At 35.0% G+C, this 21,188-nt stretch overlaps 1 non-coding gene across 1 annotated transcript; it reads left to right on the top strand.

The window, feature by feature from the left end:
* The first annotated feature begins 5,595 nt into the window (after positions 1–5,595).
* On the top strand, positions 5,596–5,702 carry LOC132355158 (U6 spliceosomal RNA). The gene has a single exon (XR_009499546.1). It is a non-coding gene; the product is annotated as a U6 spliceosomal RNA (small nuclear RNA).
* The last annotated feature ends 15,486 nt before the right edge of the window (positions 5,703–21,188 follow it).

Below are 21,188 nucleotides of genomic sequence, written 5' to 3' on the forward strand. Positions count from 1 at the left end.
AAACCCCCAAAGTTAGCAGAAGGAAAGAAATCATAAAGATCAAGTAAGAAATAAATGAAAAAGAAATGAAGGAAACGTTACCAAAGATCAATAAAACTAAAATCTGGTTCTTTGAGAAGATAAACAAAATTGATAAACCATCAGCCAGACTCATCAAGAAAAAAATCGAGAAGACTCAAATCAATAGAATTAGAAATGAAAAAGGAGAAATAACACCTGACACTGCAGAAATACAAAGGATCATGAGAGATTACTACAAGCAACTCTATGCCAATAAAATGGACAACCTGGAAGAAATGGACACATTTTTAGAAAAATACAACCTTCCGAGACTGAACCAGGAAGAAATGGAAAATATAAACAGACCAACCACAAGCACTGAAATTAAAACTGTGAATAGAAATCTTCCAACAAACAAAAGCCCAGGACCAGATGGCTTCACAGGCGAATTCTATCAAACATTTAGAGAAGAGCTAACACCTATCCTTCTCAAACTCTTCCAAAATATAGCAGAGGGAGGAACACTCCCAAACTCATTCTACGAGGCCACCATCACCCTGATACCAAAACCAGACAACGATGTCATAAGAAAAGAAAACTACAGGCCAATATCACTGATGAGCATAGATTCAAAAATCCTCAACAAATACTAGCAAACAGAATCCAACAGCACATTAAAAGGATTGTACACCATGATCAACTGGGGTTTATCCCAGGAATGAATTCTTCAATATATACAAATCAATCAATCTGATACACCATATTAACAAATTGAAGGAGAAAAACCATATGATCATCTCAATAGATGCAGAAAAAGCTTTCGACAAAATTCAACATGCATTTATGATAAAAACCCTCCAGAAAGTTGGCATAGAGGGAACTTACCTCAACATAATAAAGACCATATATGACAAACCCACAGCCAACATCGTTCTCAATGGTGAAAAACTGAAAGCATTTCCACTAAGATCAGGAACAAGACAAGGTTGCTCACTCTCACCACTGTTATTCAACATAGTTTTGGAAGTTTTAGCCACAGCAATCAGAGAAGAAAAAGGCATAGAAGGAATCGAAATTGGAAAAGAAGAAGTCATACTGTCACTGTTTGCAGATGACATGATACTATAGAGAATCCTAAAGATGCTACCAGAAAACTACTAGAGCTAATCAGTGAATTTGGTAAAGTAGCAGGATACAAAATTAATGCACAGAAATATCTTGCATTACTATACACTAATGATGAAAAATCTGAAAGAAATTAAGAAAAGACTCCCAGTTACCACTGCAAGAAAAAGAATAAAATACCTAGGAATAAATATACCTAAGGAGACAAAAGACCTGTATGCAGAAAACTATAAGATACTGATGAAAGTAATTAAAGATGATAAAAACAGATGGAGAGATATACCATGTTCTTGGATTGGAAGAACCAACATTGTGAAAATGACTATACTACCCAAAGCAATCTACACATTCGATGCAATCCCTATCAAACTATCAATGGCAATTTTCACAGAACTAGAACAAAAAATTTCGCAATTTGTATGGAAACAGAAAAGACCCTGAATAGCCAAAGCAATTTTGAGAAAGAAAAACACAGCTGGAGGAATCAGGCTCCTGGACTTCAAACTATACTACAAAGCTACAGTAATCAAGACAGTATGGTACTGGCACAAAAACAGAAATATAGATCAATGGAACAGGATAGAAAGCCCGGAGATAAACCCACACACATATGGCCACCTTATCTTTGATAAAGGAGTCAAGAATATACAATGGAGAAAAGACAGTCTCTTAAATAAGTGGTGCTGTGGAAACCGGACAACTACATGTAAAAGAATGAAATTAGAACACTTCCTAACACCATACACAAAAAGAAACTCAGAATGGATTAAAGACCTAAATGTAAGGCCGAACACTTTAAAACTCTTAGAGGAAAACATAGGCAGAGCACTCTATGACATAAATCACAGCAAGGGACTTTTTGACCCACCTCCTAGAGAAATCGAAATAAAAACAAAAAGAAACAAATGTGACCTAATGAAACTTAAGCGCTTTTGCACAGCAAAGGAAACCATAAACAAGGCGAAAAGACTACCCTCAGAATGGGAGAAAATATTTGCAAACGAAACAATTGACAAAGGATTAATCTCCAAAATATACAAGCAGCTCATGCAGCTCAATATTAAAAAAGAAAAACAACCCAATCCAAAAATGGGCAGACGACCTCCATAGACATTCCTCCATAGAAGATATGCAGATTGCCAACAAACACATGAAAGGATGCTTAACATCACTAATCATTAGAGAAATGCAAATCAAAACTACAATGAGGTATCACCTCACACTGGTCAGAATGGCCATCATCAAAATTTCTACAAGCTATAAATGCTGGAGAGGGTGTGGAGAAAAGGGAACCCTCTTGCACTGTTGGTGGGAATGTAAATTGATACAGCCACTATGGAGAACAGTATGGAGGTTCCTTAAAAAACTAAAAATAGAATTACCCTATGACCCAGCAGTCCCAGTACTGGGTATATACCCTGGGAAAACCATAATTCAAAAGAGTCATGTACCATAGTGTTCATTGCAGCACTATTTACAATAGCCAGGACATGGAAGCTACCTAAGTGTCCATCGACAGATGAATGGATAAAGAAGATGTGGCACATATATACAATGGAATATTACTCAGCCATAAAAAGAAACAAAATTGAGTTATTTGTAGTGAGGTGGATGGACCTAGAGTCTGTCATATTGAGTGAAGTAAGTCAGAAAGAGGAAAACAAATACCGTAAGCCTACACATATATATAGAATCTTTAAAAAAAAAAAAAAAGGTTCTGAAGAACCTAGGGTCAGGACAGGAATAAAGATGCAGATGTAGAGAATGGACTTGAGGACACAGGGAATGGGAAGTGTAAGCTGGGATGAAGTGAGAAGAGTGGCATGGAAATATATACACTACTAAATGTAAAATAGATAGCTAGTGGGAAGCAGCCACATAGCAGAGGGAGATCAGCTCAGTGCTTTTTGACCACCTAGAGGGGTGAGATAGGGAGGGTGGGAGGCAGATGCCAGAGGGAGGAGATATGGGGATATATGTATATGTATAGCTGATTCACTTTGTTATAAAGCAGAAACTAACACACCATTGTAAAGCAATTATACTCCAATAAAGATGTTAAAAAAAAATAACCTAGGGAATGACGGAGTTGTAGAGAATGGACTTGAGGGTACGGGAAGCGGGATGGGTAAGCTGGGATGAAGTGATAGAGTGACATGGACACATATACACTACCAACTGTAAAATAGCTAGTGGGAAGCAGCCACATAGCAGAGGGAGATCAGCTTGGTGCTTTTTGTTCATCTCGTAGAGGGGTGGGATAGGGAGGGTGGGAGGGAGGGAGAGGCAAGAGGGAAGAGATATGGGAACATATGTATATGTATAACTGATTCACTTTGTTATAAAGCAGAAACTAACACACCATCGTAAAGCAATTATACTCCAATAAAGATGTTAAAAAAAAATAACCTAGGGAATGACGGAGTTGTAGAGAATGGACTTGAGGGTACGGGAAGCGGGATGGGTAAGCTGGGACGAAGTGATAGAGTGACATGGACACATATACACTACCAACTGTAAAATAGCTAGTGGGAAGCAGCCACATAGCAGAGGGAGATCAGCTTGGTGCTTTTTGTTCATCTCGTAGAGGGGTGGGATAGGGAGGGTGGGAGGGAGGGAGAGGCAAGAGGGAAGAGATATGGGAACATATGTATATGTATAACTGATTCACTTTGTTATAAAGCAGAAACTAACACACCATTGTAAAGCAACTATACTCCAATAAAGATGTTAAAAAAAAATGTTGAGAAACTAGCTAATTTTGTGTCCTTTTCCGCTAAAATTGTCTTCACATGACCCTGGATTAGTTCCCTTAAGATTCACAGCTCCTATGTTTTGCAGTCATTCAGTTCATGAAGCTTGAAAACAGCTTAGTATTCTCTCAAATCATTGTCACCTGGGATCCAACCCTAATTTCTCAAATTTATCCATTAATGTGCAGTCTTTCTAATAGAAGTCCTTGGGAAATTCACACTCAAGTGTCTCCTTTTCTGTCTCTCTTAATATAAAAGTTTTCTGAAATTTTCTATTTAAATAGGTAGGTAAATAAAAGTCAAGATCTGTTGACATGCTGATGCTGACTAAAAAAAATAGATACATACATCCAAAATTCTTCTTTCCTGAGTCCTATGTATAGAAAATTATTGTAATCAGTATATCTTTCTGAGTTCAGCAAGTTCATTTACAAAATTTAAATTTACAAAATTTAAATTTACAAAATCTAAATAATCAAAATCTGTCCCTAAAGCACATGATCAATGTTAATGGTTATTTTTCCACCCATAACATATTTTTCCTTCTTTCTGATGACTGAGAAGAGAATCTATATTGATTGTCATCCTCATTTTATTAACATTTTATTAACATTTTATTAACGTTTAAATCTCTCTCCCTGTGTTAATCTTTTACTCAGTGGTATCCAAATAGATTTTTCTCATAGCAGAAATATATGTTCCTGTAGTTAAAAATATGACCGAATACATACGAACATTCATCAGAAGTGTAAAGACATACAGGCTGGAGAGCTGTTTGCTGTGAAGGGATTCTAAAGCACATCAGAAAAGGCTTGATTCTGCATGAGTGCTGTCATTCTCTAATGTCCTGCTGGAGAAATCTTCCACTTCTGACTTCACTCTCCCTGTGTAGAACATTTAGGTACCTCTTTGCTTTCAGTGGGAGCACATCGAGGGCAGGGGTATTTTGTTAATTTTTGTGCTTGGCTCATCAGAGGTGGGCCCTAAACGTTGAGTGATGACTCACAACAGACTCTTGAATACAGGGAAGCAGAGTGACTACCATAGGGTCAGGATCTAGGAGTGCTGTGATAGCTTGTTTACCCAGAGTGGAGAGAGATTTGGGTCCCTGAAGGCAAAGTACTTCACTATTTTGTTTGAGGTCAGTCCTGGTTTTTAGAAATGAACAGTAGAATTGGAGCATTGAATGAGAGTGTGTACTCGGCTAGACTATTTATGTGCGGTATTTCAGTTACAACCTATGACCTTATTAAGTAATAATGACAATCCCTAATTTACAAATGAGAAAATGAAATTATGAGACTTGTACATAGTAGAGGTGGTGGAAGGGTCTTTCAGACTGTGTTCATTCTTTTTTCATTATGGAGAATTTCCATTTGTGGCAGTTAACTCACTAAGTGACAAGATACCTCTCTATCTTTCCCTTGGGAAAGATCTTCAACGTCACTGATACTGATAATATAGTTATAATGCTGCTTACTATTTAGAAATCATTTTCATATACATTTAATATACCTTAAATTATATAACAACTCAGGTTCACAAGAGGTGATTATTACCATTTTATATGTGCAGAAAATTAGATTGCAGAATATTAAGAGATTTGACCAAGTTTATATGTTGAGAGTAGTTACTAGACTCAAACTAATCATCTAGCTCTAAATCCAGTGTTCTTTCCATGATAAGATAATTATAGTCATTAAAAAGTAACTGTTAGGTGCTCGCTTCGGCAGCACATATACTAAAATTGGAATGATACAGAGAAGATTAGCATGGCCCCTGCGCAAGGATGACACGCAAATTCATGAAGCGTTCCATATTTAAAAAAAAAAAAAAAAAAAGTAACTGTTAGTTGTAGGCTGTCTATTAATGAAGTGTTCTTATCCTGAAAATAGTCTCCTAGGACAATCATATGCATGATTCCTCACTTTATCTTTGATTTCCTTCCCTACGTTTCCTTCTCCTTCCTCAGATATATTATCTAATGTGACTTAAAAGCTTGGTGAATATCCATTTACAGGAGGCAACTATTAGAATACTTATTGAATTACTACTTTTTTGCTTAAATGAAGATCTGTACTTTCTACAATCAAAGGTCATTCTGTGAGTCTAGTCAATTGCCACGGTTTACAAAAATGTAAATGCTGTATAGGACTTTTCAGACCTAAGCTAACTGACAGAAATGAGTGACTGTAATGCACTTAGGAAAAAATGATTAGAGATGACACAAAAAACATAAGTAAGATTCCATTTGTTTGTAGTTGCTTCCCATACATAGAGTTTTTAACATTAAATGTATGGGTACAGAAATATATTACTTAAATAGAAAGGAAAAAAAGTGATAAAAAATCAGAAAAGGTTAGAGGAAAAATATTCATTTATGTATATTTAATTGAGAGACTACTGTGTTCCAGGCTGTGGTGCTAGATAATTATTTAAGCTTTATGCTGTCTTTAAAATACAGATACTTTAATATTTTGCAAATAATGAAACTGAATCCCATTGACATTATATGACTTTCCCAAGGCCCCCTAGCTTGTGTCGGGACTGTTATCCAAACCTAGGGTTTCTGATTTGCAAGACTACTTTCATTTTGTTGCATGATATTTTATCATACGATGGGGAGACCTAATAGGTTGATTGTTTTTTTTCTGTTATTCACCCAGTAAATTGGGACTATTTGTGAATCTGTGTATTTTCCTCTTTCACCCTCTTCTTGAATATAAGCTCTTATCTATTCTTTACCTCTTGTGTGAGAGTGAATATGCCAAGTAAGGAAAGGTTTACTTTCCTTTGTACTTTTTGCCGTAAACCTTTCTGTGATGTTTTATAAGAGTGCATTCTTATAAAACTAAGTTATACTGAATGAGGCAAACAAATTTATTTTGTCTCTTGCAAAAGAATATACAGTAAATACTGATGGAATTAATAGACCTGTCAACTGCATGCTGAGTAAATGTGTGAGATATTTGTGCCATTTTCTCTCTGAAAGTAGCATTTCTCATTGATTTATGGTTAAGTGTATCACTGATAAGAAATTGCCAAATAAAAACACCTGAGTTGATAATTTAAGGAAATATTCAAAGTGAAAATAAAGTCACTGAAGCTTCACAATTACTGTAGTCATGGCTGGATATACTTAAAGTTGAGAATATGCCCACATTTATTGTTGTAGCTGAGGTGATGCAGGGTACATGGTACTGACTGAACTCTGCACCAATGGAACGGAGGCTTTGGGGAGAAAGACACATTTCACACCTGAGTGGCTTTTTGCAAATTGAAATTGGTGCTTCTTTCTGTCAAAGAATTCTGGTCCTGAAAGATTATCTTTGCCAAAAATATCCTCTAAATGATTTTATATCTTGATTTTGAGTTCAATTTCCTACAGAGATTTAAGACTGCATTTGCATCAAGTTATTTATTTTCTTAATTTTATTCTTTTAACATTTAGAACAGTTCTGAAGCCAATATTACGGGTGATATATATGTGTGTGTGTGTGTGTATTATATATATATATACACATACATACATACATACTGGTGATACATATACATACATTCACATACATAAACACTGGTAATCAGTAAGAGGAGGCCCTATTCTTGTAATTCTTTTTTTTTTTTAATAGCTCCTTTTTTTAAAGAAAACATTTATTTACTTATTTATTTGGCTGCACCGCGTCTTAGTTGCGGCATGCGGGATCTTTAGTTGCAGCATGCGGGATCTAGTTCCCTGACCAGGGATCAAACCTGGGTCCCCTGCGTTGGAAGCATGGAGTCTTAACCGCTGGACCACCAGGGAAGTCCCTATTCTTGTAATTCTTTACTTGAAGCATTTATTTTAGTATTTCTGCTTCTATTCTTTAGGAAATATTTGTAACAAGCTCATTGTACTTAATAGCATTTCACATAGCTAATTGCTAACATTGCCATAGAAGCTAAAATTAAATTTGAAGCAATAAACAAATTGATCATTCTTACACAAGTATTTTTCATATGTTAAAAGTATTCTGTATTCGGAACTTGAAATCTAAGCTGTGTTTTCACTGAAAGAATGATAGGAGAACAATAAGAGTTTCTATTCAAGGCCTGAAATCTAGTTTAAATAAAAATTAGAAAGAATTTTGGGCTCTGATCTTCATCTTCAAAATTATATTGGTGGCCAGAAGGCCATTTTCTTGGGATTTCTTTCTAACAGTGGAAGGGGCAAGGGAAGAAAGAAACAATGGAAAAAAACCCTACATGTTAATTAATTAGTGAGACTTTTTAGAAAAGTGCTCACTAGGCAAAATCATAGTGCTAAGCACTTCTTGATCTGGCTTTCATCCCAAATCTCTTTATGCAGTGATAGTACTGTGGCATGTGGAAACTGAATCTCAGATTATTTTGTGGCCAAAAATACCCTCCCTTTCACTATTTTTTTATCCTTCCAAAGCTTTTAAACTTCAAATGCTTGAGCCCCACCCTCCCATGACCCCTCTCCCCCCTCTCAATCTCGAATCTCTGTTAAGGACCATCTCCATGTGTTGGCTCTTTTTCCCATTCCTTTATGATCATTGGAGGTGACTAGTCTAATAAAGATAATTACATGTTAAGGTATTGTTATATCAGATAACATATTTCCAATTTAATAGTAATTTTTAGGATGAAGTTCTTGCAACAATAAGTTGTTAGTAACAAATTCAGGCTGTAGATTTTTCTCCTTGTCTTTTCAAACATGCTGCAGGAAAATAAGGATTTCATATAGGTGGACTTGCATGTTAAAATATTAACATATTAATAAACATATAAATAATAGCATATTATGGGGACAAATTTCAAAGTAAACAAAGTCATACTTTGACAAACTTTCCCCTCCTTTTAGGTAACTGCTCCTGACCACACTCTATTTCCATACTCAATCCTCTTCCATAGTCTACACACTCAGTACTGTTCCCTGATCAAACCCTGTTATTCCGGGCTGCCCCATGCAGACTTTCTCTTGTCCTTGGCCACCCTGCTTCCCTCAAGTTCATGGTCTGATTGCTGTCCAGCAGACAGAACCTGTCATGATGTCATGCAATCAAATCCATGCAGATCAAGGCAAGAGAGCAGAGCTGGGTGAGATTTAGTGACTGGTAAGAAATAGTTATCATGGAAATGACAATTATGCCTGTAAGAGTGATAGTGAAGTTCAGGTAATTCAGTATCAGCTTGTTGAGAGTCAAGAGATACGTAAGCAGGGACCTTCATAGGAATAAAAAAGTATTTTCTGTACCATTTTAATATCCTGTGATTACATCCTTTATAGCACTTTACTACACTTCAGTATAACTACTGGATGACTTGTCTCTTTCAAGAGACAATGGATTTCTTGAGTACATGGACTGTGCCTTTGGTCTTTGTATTCCTACTGCTTATCGCATAATATTGTCAAGTAAATACGTGCATTTTTAATGGTTACAGAGGAATTATTACTTTAAATAGCCTTCTCTGATGGAAGAATCCTTTTATTCTGGACTCTTCAGAGCCATTCCTTGGACCTCTACCTGGAGACTTGACTGATGTCAGTAAGTCTCAAATGTTCATGGTTTATATATCATCAGTTATACTATGTGTGTGCTGAGGATGAGGGGGCCTGGGGGAAAAGGGATCTCAATTCCCATTTTTAGATAAGTTCAAACCAGAAAAAGAAACTAGAAATTTGCCTAGAGCCTGTTTTCCCTCTTCTTCCTACAGTTTTAGGTAAAACCCTGTATTAAGGAATTTCCTGCTTAAAAATTGTTAAAATGCAGAGCTGGAAGCCAGGGGAGTGATTGTGGTCTGCTGGAACTGGATTCCAGAGCAGAGATTATGACCTGCCAGAATGACCCCTCTGTTTTCCTACTTGTTCTCATCCTTAATGATTCAATTGCTCTCTGGGCATCTCCCTCACTTAGTCCCAGGTCACTCATGTCTTTTAAAGTAAACATTTTGTTAATTTGAATACATTCTTCTAAGTTTAAGATCAAGAAAATTTCTTTTTTTATATTTTTTTAATTTCTAACCCAAGCATAGTGCCTGAAATATATTAGTTCAGTGGCTGTAAGGAAATTGATGATTCGGATTATCTTCCTATGTAAAGTAACAACTGGCTCTCTGGAATTAAGAACATGGTATTTCTTACACAACTTCAAAGAGTCACACTAAAAGATTTGAGTTCTGGAGAACTCTGGAGAGTTCTGGAAACAAGGGCCTGTTTTTAAAACTCTTTGGGGGTAATATAAAAGCTCTTGTGGAGTCAGTGCTTCTTATTTTACACTATGCAGTTTCATCAGTCCTCTACTTCTTTACCCATTTATAGGGAAAACCACATAATGATGGGCATGGTGGAGAAAAGGAACCAAAAAATACCGATCAAAGCCACTTTTGAATATTCAAGAAATTGAGTGATGAGGATAATAGGACATTAGTCTATTTAAATTCCTTAATAAAACTGGATTCTAATTTTTTTTTTAATTATAAAATTGGATTTTTTTGTCCTACTTACTTGAAATTAAAGACTTCATGCAAAGATTATAATTTAATGTGATTGAATGTTTTCTAAAATGTCTCTCTGAGACTCAGTATTGAAGATATTTATATGTTATCTATATAACAACTGTGAGTAGAAACTAAATTCATAGCTAATATATTTGGTTAGTGATACACCTTCCTAACAATTTAAGATCTTGAGCACCTGAATTGTTCTCACATATATATAGATATATTTTCCTGTACTTTTTACCTGAGGATTTAAGCAGACAAGACCTTTCATGGCCTCTGAAGACATTATACTGGGTTTAATCGACATGCAAAGTGCTATATTTATAGTCAACTCTGCAGAGTAAAATGGAAGAGTAGTTTTGCCAAAAAATGAATAATGATTAAGGTTAAAGAAAATTTTAAATGAGCCTATATGTTTATTTTATTTTATTTTACTATAGTTGATTTATAATGTTGTGTTAATTTCCGGTGTACAGCAAAGGGATTTAGTTATACGTATAAATACATATTCTTTTTCATATTCTTTTCCATTATGATTTTTTACAGGGTATTGAATATAGTTCCCTGTGCTATACAGTAGCACCTTGTTGTTTATCTATTTTATATATAATAGTTTGTATCTGCTAATCCCAAACTCCTGATTTATCCCTCCCCCGCCCCGACTTTCCCCTTTGGTTAAATTTGTTTTCTGTGTCTGGGAGTCTGTTTCTGTTTCATAAATAAGTAAAATGAGCCTATAATTCTGGCTTTCTCAGAAAAGACAAAAACTTCATACTTATGTGCCAGGGAAAGACACAAGGGAAAACAATCTAGTTTAGAAAAAAGTTTGTCTCACTTTACAAATAATCGAGTATGAGATTTTTCCAGATGATGTAAAAGATATTTTATCTAACTGCATTGGATTTTAGAGCAAAGAATGAATTGAAAGGGAGAGTTTTATTCAACTTGCTACAACATGTTGGTACCCTGGGAGACTTTTCTATTTACAGGAGGATCCATTCAAATATATATGTACAGAAAGCAAAAGAGGAAGCAGAGGTAACAAAAATTCATTTCTCATGAGTTTGGAATTCAGAAGGCTGCTCTTTTTTCTGTTCTATTCTTCCTCCTCCTCCCCCTCCCCCTCCTAGTCTTCCTTCCCCTCCCCTGCCCCATCCACTCCTCCTCTTTCAAGTCTCTTTAACTTTTATTCAGTTCATTCCATTCATTACAAATACTTTAGATTTGATAGCTTGCTAAAATCATACTGACTACCTTACAAGAATATCCTTTTGTATCTTTGCAAAACTGGTAGTTCATTATGTCAACAAATTGTGTCTATCCCTATGGAAAAGTATTATCTATAGTAAGATCTCAGTTTATAAGATAATTCGTAGGTTATTTTCTCTTTTACTGCTCACTCTTTTAGTTGCTCACTGGTAATCTTGCTCAAAACATTTCCCATTTAGTATCATAACCTTCCACTTTTAAAAAACAGTGTTGGAAGAATTCTGGTGATTTGTACTTTTAAAAAAACTTTGCTATCTTTTAAAACTGTCATGTAAAACATGAAATATTAATACCTTGTTTAATTAAATTTATTAAATCTCTTGAGATATTCCTAGTTATATTTGTATGCTACTGTATGGCACACAAACATAAAATGTCTGTGATTAAAATAGGTTACTGTTAATACTGAAAATATGTCAGCCCGTGTGTTTTTTTAATACTCAAAAATTTTAGAAAATAAGGTTCTACATGTTGTAGATATGTTTATATATATATCCACACACACATCCCATTTTTCTGAAGCAGCTTTGGTGACTATCTGTTCCCCAGTCCCAGCTGCCATAGGTCCTGAGCAGCAGGGGTAGAGCAGTGGCATTTTATATGTGCCTTCACTTTAGGCTAGCTACTTCTGGCTGTTAATATACAAGTCAAGTTATCTGGCCCTCTTGGAGATTCCTTAAGCTACCTGGTGTATTTTCATAGACACTTTTCTGCCTAATTAGCTGCATTGGATTCTGTTGTTTGAAAGCATGGGCACTAATCAATAATCTCTCAGAATGCAATAATGTGATTATAGCACATACCTAGGCCACCCTAAGAGTATGAATTATTTTACTTTTAATTGGAAGATGTGGAAGAGGATGGAAGTGTGTGTGAAAAAGTGTGTGCAATTTATTTTTTCACAAATTCTATGTCAAATGGGTTTTAGTTCCAAAGTGCATAAATGAAGTTATTTTGATGTTCATTCAATATATTTTAATTACAGAATATAAATAATAATACCTCATATTGTGCTGCATTTTTAACATTTAAGTGCTTTCACATGTTATTTCGTCTGATAATTTCAAAAACCCTAAAAAGAGTAGGTATTACTCATGGCTTCCATGCTAATCAGAGGAAAATGCAGGCCTATACATAGGTGTCTCATTTTTAATTCATGCTCTGTCAAAAGATTATTCTTTCTGTGTGTACCTAAGCTATAGTTGGTCTTACATATGTGGACATCATATGGCGTTGGCATCTACTTTTGTTTCTCCTTTTATTTGAGAGTCAGAAATATTGAGTCTCTGGGTATTTTTAGCTTGATTGACAGGAAGCCTCTATAAATTGATTTAATTATTAACTAGATGTGTCAAGTCATTATCTCTAATATGTGAAGACTGCAATAGCACTTAGACGTGACTCAAATCTATTAAGTTTTCAGTATATTCCTTGAAAATTAAAAATATGTAATTTTTTATTTAGACCATCTTGATAGCATAAGAAAAATGATTTTTAAATCTTATTTCTTCATAAAGTCTCAAAAAAAACCTGAATTTATTTCCCACTAACAATGTCTTTAAGAGATGATGATATCACATAAAACCCTCACTAAAAAGAATTGCACTTATCATTACAAAATCATGATAATAAGTTACAAGTATGGTAATAGAATTCTGTGCTTACCTGTGTATTGTGCCATTCCCTGATAATTTAACAAGAGCGTTTTGTAAATTCCAAGCTCTAATTTTGCAAAAATGTTTCTGTAACTTATGAACATACTATGTAAACAAATGAAAATATAGAAAATAGAATATGTGGGCAGATGTCAGATTCTAGTCATACTTAGTGGTCTTGTATGTATTCATAAAGGCAAAAGGTGTTTTTATGACTAGTTCAGGTACTATTTGGAAACCCTACCAGTGAATACTCTTTTATTTCTCAAGATTTCACGTATAAGCTTTCAGCTTTGATCTGAGTGATGTTATTTTTAGAAAATTTGGTGATGCTGAAATCATACATATAAACTTCTAGATCATGCTTCTGAATAATTGGTTTCTCTAATCTGAGGGTCATTCAGAAGCACATTGATATTGTCATGTCACTAAGATGTGATGATGCATTTTCATGGTAGTTTCACAAATGATGCCCAGATCGTTCAAAAAGTTAATGCCATCCAGACAGTAATTAATTATATCCAAAAGGCTGTGAAATATTTCACTTGATTATAAAGTACTTTTAACAACATATTTACTTCTGGGAAACTATATGGAAACATATACTATTTATTTAAAAAACCTAAAACCAGGCATCCTGAATTGGCATCGTGTTAAACAATTTTGAAGAAATCTGCAAATACTAGCATTGAATTTGTTATTGTTTATGTGACTTTAATCTTTTCCAGAGTCTTGTTGAAACTTTTAATGGATAAAATAAGAATTCTTATATTTACACATGGTATTATATGATATAGGTCATATAGAAGGCTTGATTTACTCATATGAATTCTGGTTAGATTATGCTATTGTTTGGATATTTCAGAGAATTGAGAGTGAGGTTGATGGTACATTGCAAATTTTAATTTTTGAAATGTTTTATTTTATCTCATTTTAAAAGAACTGAATATAAGGACTTATTCTACGACAGAACTTAAAGCTCTAAATGCAGAGTGAGAGAAGCATTTCGAAGACATTGCTGTAACTATGTTGGCCATTTTATCGTAGAGCAATCTTTTATCACTCTGTCTTATTGAAATATCATACTCTTCATTAGATTAATTCTTTAGAGAAGAACAATACCAAAGCAAACAGACAAACACAATAATGTTCACTGGCTCACAACATGATACTCTGGCATGGGGGTGATAATGCGGGTAATTGGTTACTCTGATCATGTAGAACAAACTAATAAACAAACAAATCCATTTGAAGGGGTGGTGATCTTTTAGGTCGATGAATTGGGGTAGAACTTTATTTATGTTCTCAGGATCATCATAAATGCTGAACTTCCCTGTTCCCCTCTTCCTCATCCTATTACATACCTAAAACCCATCCACATCTCTTACATGGTTCACTGATGTCTAAAAATTAATAACTAAATACATATTTAGTTTCTTTGGGTAAAAGCTTGGTCTTGTCTTACTAAGTGGGTATTATTGGTAAATTTTCACATTTTCTCTATTAAGCTGTTTTACCTACACTTTCATGAGGGTATTAGATTCTTATGAGATGTTGTGATGCAGGAGGATTATTTCTGAGATGGGGACAAATGTTCCTGGAAATATCAGTGTGAAGGATTTGGGGTTAAGGAAGAAAGAAATGAAGAGGAAACATTGTAGGTGACAAAGAAATGATTCACAAGTCTGCCTAGCTCTGTCTAGGGGCGGGGGAAGAATGTCTGAGATTTTACTGTAGAGTAACTGAGAACATCCCACCTAATACATGTATTTCAAACAATATTTAGACTCCCATTGCTTAACAAACAAGACTATGAGAACTATAAAAAATAGTAAGAGAAAAGAAAAAAATAAATGAAAAGGGGAGCATGCAGGAAAATAAGCAAATTAAGTGGATTGTACTAAAAAAAAATCTAATTAGCAAAGCTCATTAGCTTATTTATTGACCATCAGGGGAAGTTGTAAAAGCATATAAAAATAGAATTAAGGTAGAAAATATGATAGTAATAAGAAGAAACCTTTTCCAAATTAGCAGTCAAGTATTTTTTCAGTCCTTTTTATTCCTTACAATACTGGTACTTTCAAAACTTCAGGAGCCAGTGAAAAAGGAAATAATAATCAGCATAGTTAAGAACTTTTGACTCCTTGAGGCATTTTAAGAAAAACTTCTGACTCATTGATATAGTCTAAAAAAATCTAAACTACAGCCTTGGCGTCTGTATTTATACTAACTTTTAATGAATTCATTCTAAATCCATAAGGATGCTGAGACCAAATTATATTTGTCAAAGAAAAATGCTAGCTAAATAATTCATTGCTATTCACCTATACTTTCTCTTTTTCAACTCCTAAATCCTGTCTAACCTTTGAACATATTCTTTCTGATTTCATTAACTTTTAACTTTCCTGTTATTTTTAGGTTGTTCTGTGGTTACTTCTGTGAGATAGTTCTTTGAGTGCAGGGAACGTGTGTTCAAAGATTAATGTTCAGTGTCTAACTTAAAATTTATCATATGTGATGAATTATTTCAGAATTAAGACAGTTAAAAATAGCATATTAGGGGAGGAAAGCAGGACTAGTTGAATACAGAAATTTCTTTAAATTAGTATCTCTTGATCATTCAAATTGGTTACTCTAATAGAGACTTAAATGAAACCCACCAAACTGATGGACAGGTGAACAGACACTGTGAACCCTCAGAGAAGCCAAGTATCCTTAAAGGTGACAAGACCAGTTTCTTAGAATTCCTTAAACCTCTTTTGAGCCATTCAAGTCTAACATCTTTTTTTTTTTTTTAGTGATTACTTGTTATATGCTCTTTGTTGTTAGGTTACTTAATTCAAAATGAAAACATGAGTGTATTTGTGAAATACAGTAATATGCTACATCTCTGTTTTTTAGCTATTATGCATATTTCTCTCTCAATTTTAATTCTAGATATAAGTTTACATTCCACCTGTTCTTAGAATAGAAGAATGTGTGGAAGTTGTAGTTATCAAGGACTAATTACCTTTAAGAATGTAGTAAGTACTTCAAGCAAATAATATACCAAATAAGCAATTCTACAACTTTTGCAAGTATGATTAGCATGTGGTAAGAATATACATATTTAAAGCTGACTATGTCATCTTCTTTTCTCAAGCCTTTTTGCTGTGATTATTTGTAATGTCACTTGAAATTCACTTGGCTCACTATTCTACTAGCTCAGGAATAAGTTTGAAGATGTTTAATAAAGCTTCTTACTTTAGACCTCTCAGGAATATGTACTAATTAGATTTGTGTCTGGAAAAAAATGTAGCAGAAAATGTATAAGACATCACAAAATAATTAGTGTACTTTCATTCTTCAAAAAGCAACACATTTTGAAATATTAGGCCATGATCTATTGGCATGAAAAGTAAAGACACCCTCAACAATGACCATTTTATGGCCAAACTGCTTGCTTTTAGGAGAGAAGATTAATCTTGTTGTTAGGTTAGGAGTGTGAATTATTCTTCCCAAGTCAGTTTTTGTCTCAGAATGTTGCAAGTGGCTGATGTTAAGAAGTTTATATATAGCCCTGGGCTTAGAGCTACAGCCCAAGAATTGTGGCTTCAAATTTAAAGAGACTTGACACTTATTTCTCTAAGAGACTCGTATACTAATATCAGTGAGAACAGGAATTACTATTAATTAAAGGGTCATCAGATTCTTGGGTTTCTGAATGTAACTGTGATGTATAAATCCTTTTGAAAATCAAAACAGACCTTACTCTAAAAGAAGTAAATTAATCCTTATTTTATATTATGATTTTAGAAATCCAGTTAGATTTTTCAGATACTTATTACATTCCATACATGGGCTAGGCACCATGCCAAATCTTACTAATTCAATCAATATTTATCAAAAGCCTAGCAGTTAGTTGTTGGCATTCTGCCCACACTGAGAATACAATAGTAATCAAATTAGACAATGTTTTTAAACTTATTATGATTAAGTACATAATTTATGCAAATCAGAAGTACAATGAGGTATCACGTCACACTGGTCAGAGTGGCCATCACCAAAAAATCTACAAACAATAAATGCTGGAGAGGGTGTGGAGAAAAGGGAACCCTCCTACACTGTTGGTAGGAATGTAAATTGGTACTGCCACTATGGAAGACAGTGTGGAGGTTCCTTAAAACTCTAAAAATAGAGCTACCATATGACCTAGCAATCCCACTCCTGGGCATATACCTGGAGAAAACCATAATTTGAAAAGATACGTGCACCCCAATGTTCATTGCACAATAGCCAGGACATGGAAGCCACCTAAATGTCCATCAACAGAGGAATAGATAAAGAAGATGTGGTACATATATATACAATGGAATATTACTCAGACATAAAAAAGAATGAAATAATGCCGTTTGCAGTGACATGGATGGACCTAGAGCTTGTCATACTGAGTGAAGTAAGTCAGACAAAGACAAGTATCATATGATATCACTTATATGTGGAATCTAAAAAAAGGGTACAAATGAACTTATTTACAAAACAGAAGTAGAGTCATGGATGTAGAAAACAAACTTATGGTTACCAGGGGATAGATGAGGGGAAGGATAAAGTGGGCAATTGGGATTCACATATATGCACTACTATACATAAAATAGATAACTAGTAAGGACCTACTGTATAGCACAGGGAACTCTACGCAATACTCTGTAATGGCCTATATGGGAAAAGAATCCTAAAAAAAAAAAGTGGATATATATATATGTATAACTGAGTCACTTTGCTGTAAAACCGAAACTAACACAACATTGGAAATCAACTATACTCCAATAAAAATTTTAAAAAAAGAAATTATGATAAATAATTTAAAGGAAATAAAATGAATGATGAGAGAGAGATAAAAAGGGTTATAAGAGAAAGTTTTCTTAGGAGATGTTATTTAAGCTGAGATGTGAAAGATGAGAAGTAAGACCATGGGGATGAACATTCCAGAAGGCAGAATGTGTGAAAGAGCCTTGAGGTTATGGAACAAAGTCAGGGTGATGGACGGTTATGACTGAGGAGCAGAAAGGCCAGAGATGGTGTTTGAGAGGTGGGGTTAGGGGCGGCTACTACAGCTTCCTACCTGTTAGTTACAGACCCCAATATACAGTTACCTTCTATGTAATAGAATAGATATCCCCTGGGCCCCTTATGCTCAAAATGTCGAAAACGAAACTAAATATTGCCATGCTCCTCTTCCTTTGTTCTTTGTATCTGAGAATACAACCATGATGTACCTGGATGTCGCAGCCCAAGACGTTCCTGAAAGTTCTCTTTGTCATATTCCCTGAGGTTTCCTCTATGCTATTTCCTTAGCATCTCTGGACTATGTTCTCTACTTCCCCCCTCCTGTTTCATCACAGCACTTGGAATGCAACAGTCTCTTAACCTTCTTTTGGTTATTTTGTGGAGGGCGAATCAAACACCTAATCAATATTTGGTTTGAATATAGACACTCTTGATATCACATGTGAGCCAACAGGGTACAAAAAGGATTGCATCCACATAGTGAGGCTTCTAAGGAGATAAGGGCAGGTCCCCACATAGGTACAAAAATGACTTCAGAGAGCAGGGAGAGGAGATTGACTTGGATTTTATTGTCCTTGCGGGTGGGGCTCGGGGAAGGGTTCCATGCAAGAGTCCAGTTCACTTGCATGGTTTGTACTTCTTGCTGACACCAAGGCAATGGACGTGAACTTTCTCATCAGCTTGCCCAGTTGTGAGAGAAAACGGGACTTTAAATTTGTTGGTGGTCAAACATCAGAAACGGACGTCTTTATTACACTGGTCCTCACGACTCAGCATTGATCTCTTAAGTTTATTCTTGTGCTTCAGTCTAAGTGACTCTTCTAAAATTTAGATTATTTCATATTTCTTCTTTGCCTATAACTCCCTGCCATATACAAAAGTCAAAGTTTCTTAATATGGCATACGAGGTCCATCATTCCTTGTGTTCCGCTCACATCTTCAAGTTTTCTCTCACTATTCCCACCTTCAGACTCCATTTTCCAGCCACATTGGATTAACTGGACCATCATAATGTGCCTTGTTTTCAAACTTCTGGATTTTTGTGTGTACTGTTCCTGATGTCTGAAGGACTGGCCTCCATTCTGGTCCCATATACTTCTTCTTTTTTAATTTTTAATTTCAGGTTTACTGAGATATAATTTACACAAAGTAAAATGTTCACCCTGTTTAAGTGTACAGTTCAATGAAATATGACAAACGTATAGAGTGATGCAGCTACTACAAACAAAATATAGAATGTGTCAACCATGACAAAATGTCTTCTTATGCCCCTTTGCAGTCAAAATACCCCCCCATTCCCAGTCTCTACTGATCTGATTTATGTCCTTGTAGTTTAGCCTTTTCCATGATGTCTTATAAATGGAATTATAAGGGTGGTGGTGCTTTATTTATAACATTTTCCACTTAGTGTAATGCTTTTGAGTTATGCTCAAAAGTTATTTTCCACATATTTGAATATATTCAATAATTTGTTCCTTTTTATTGCTGAATAAATATTATGGTGTAGATATACCACAATGTGTTTATCCATTGACCAGTTGATAGACATATGTGTTGTTTCCAGTTTAAGGCAATTATTACATAAATTTTCCGTAAACATTGTCAAAAAGGCCTTTTTGTGTGGATATAGATTTTCATTTTTTTAGATAAATATGTAGGAATGGGATTGTACATTCTATGGTGAGAGTAAGTTTAATTTTATAAGAAATTGCAAAACTTTTCAAAATGGTTGTACCATTTTAAATTCCTACCGGCTGCATACAAAGTATTCACTGACTCAAATCCTTATATTGAGAATTTTCATTTTTAAAAAATATTTATCCATTCTGGTAGGCCGATAGTATACCTTATTGCATTTTTTAAATGACTAATCATGATGCATATCTTTCTGTATGCTTATTTGCCACTAATATTATCTTCTTTATTGATGTATCTCTTCATATGTTTTTGACCATTATTTTAATTGGGTTGATGATCTTCTTATTGAATTGTCAGAGTTCTTTCTGTTCTTAGAGAGATCCTTTTGCTCAGATATATGTTTTGCAAGTATTTTCTCCCTGTCTGAGGCTGACAACTTTTGTTTTTCCTCTTCGCCCAGCAGCACTGGTCCTTTGCCTGGATCTGCTGCCCCACCCCGGCATTAGGAATCTTTTGATTCAATTCCTCCACAAGAGGCAGTGGCTTCTTTTCTGGGACCACAGAATATGGGTTTTCCTGCCTTTCCCTTAGTGGCTTATTGTTTCTGCATGGTGTTAAGAAGGAACCATGAAATGCTGGGGGGTTTGTGTTTTTGTACAGTGGAGGGAGGGAGGCATTCTTACATCTTGTGCCGCCTCGTAACTTTCTCAGAAGCATTAGCGAAGCCCTTGGGGAAAGCTGGAGAACGAGTGCAGACACCTCTTATATCTGGGCTCCTGAGAGTTCTAAACTCTCACGCCAGCCTAAACTCGGGCTTTATACATTTGTTAACAATTAATCTTTTTCTTCTTCTCTGCTACCGTGGTGGCTGCTTCTTCCTTCCTGACCAAAGTCTTGTCAGTGGAAGAGAGGTGAGTGGAGAAGATTCTGTTGCTCAGAAAGTCCTGTGGTTGTAGGTGGGTAGGACTAGATGATAAGGGGAAATATAGGTTGTTTTTTTCTGTGTAGATATCTTGATGCGTATTTTTATATAATTCCAATAAACAACTAAGACTGCTCATAAAGTCTTTGTATAATTTTGAATCTCTTATTTTACCCAGGTAAATTCAGTATTTTTAATTCTAAATCAAAAGTTTATTAGCAACTTTATTCACAGTTCACATTTAAACTCTAAGAACTGAAAGCTAAGGAAAATAAG

Source organism: Balaenoptera ricei, chromosome 1 (genome assembly GCF_028023285.1).
Source record: "Balaenoptera ricei isolate mBalRic1 chromosome 1, mBalRic1.hap2, whole genome shotgun sequence".
NCBI classification, from domain to species: Eukaryota; Metazoa; Chordata; class Mammalia; order Artiodactyla; family Balaenopteridae; genus Balaenoptera; species Balaenoptera ricei.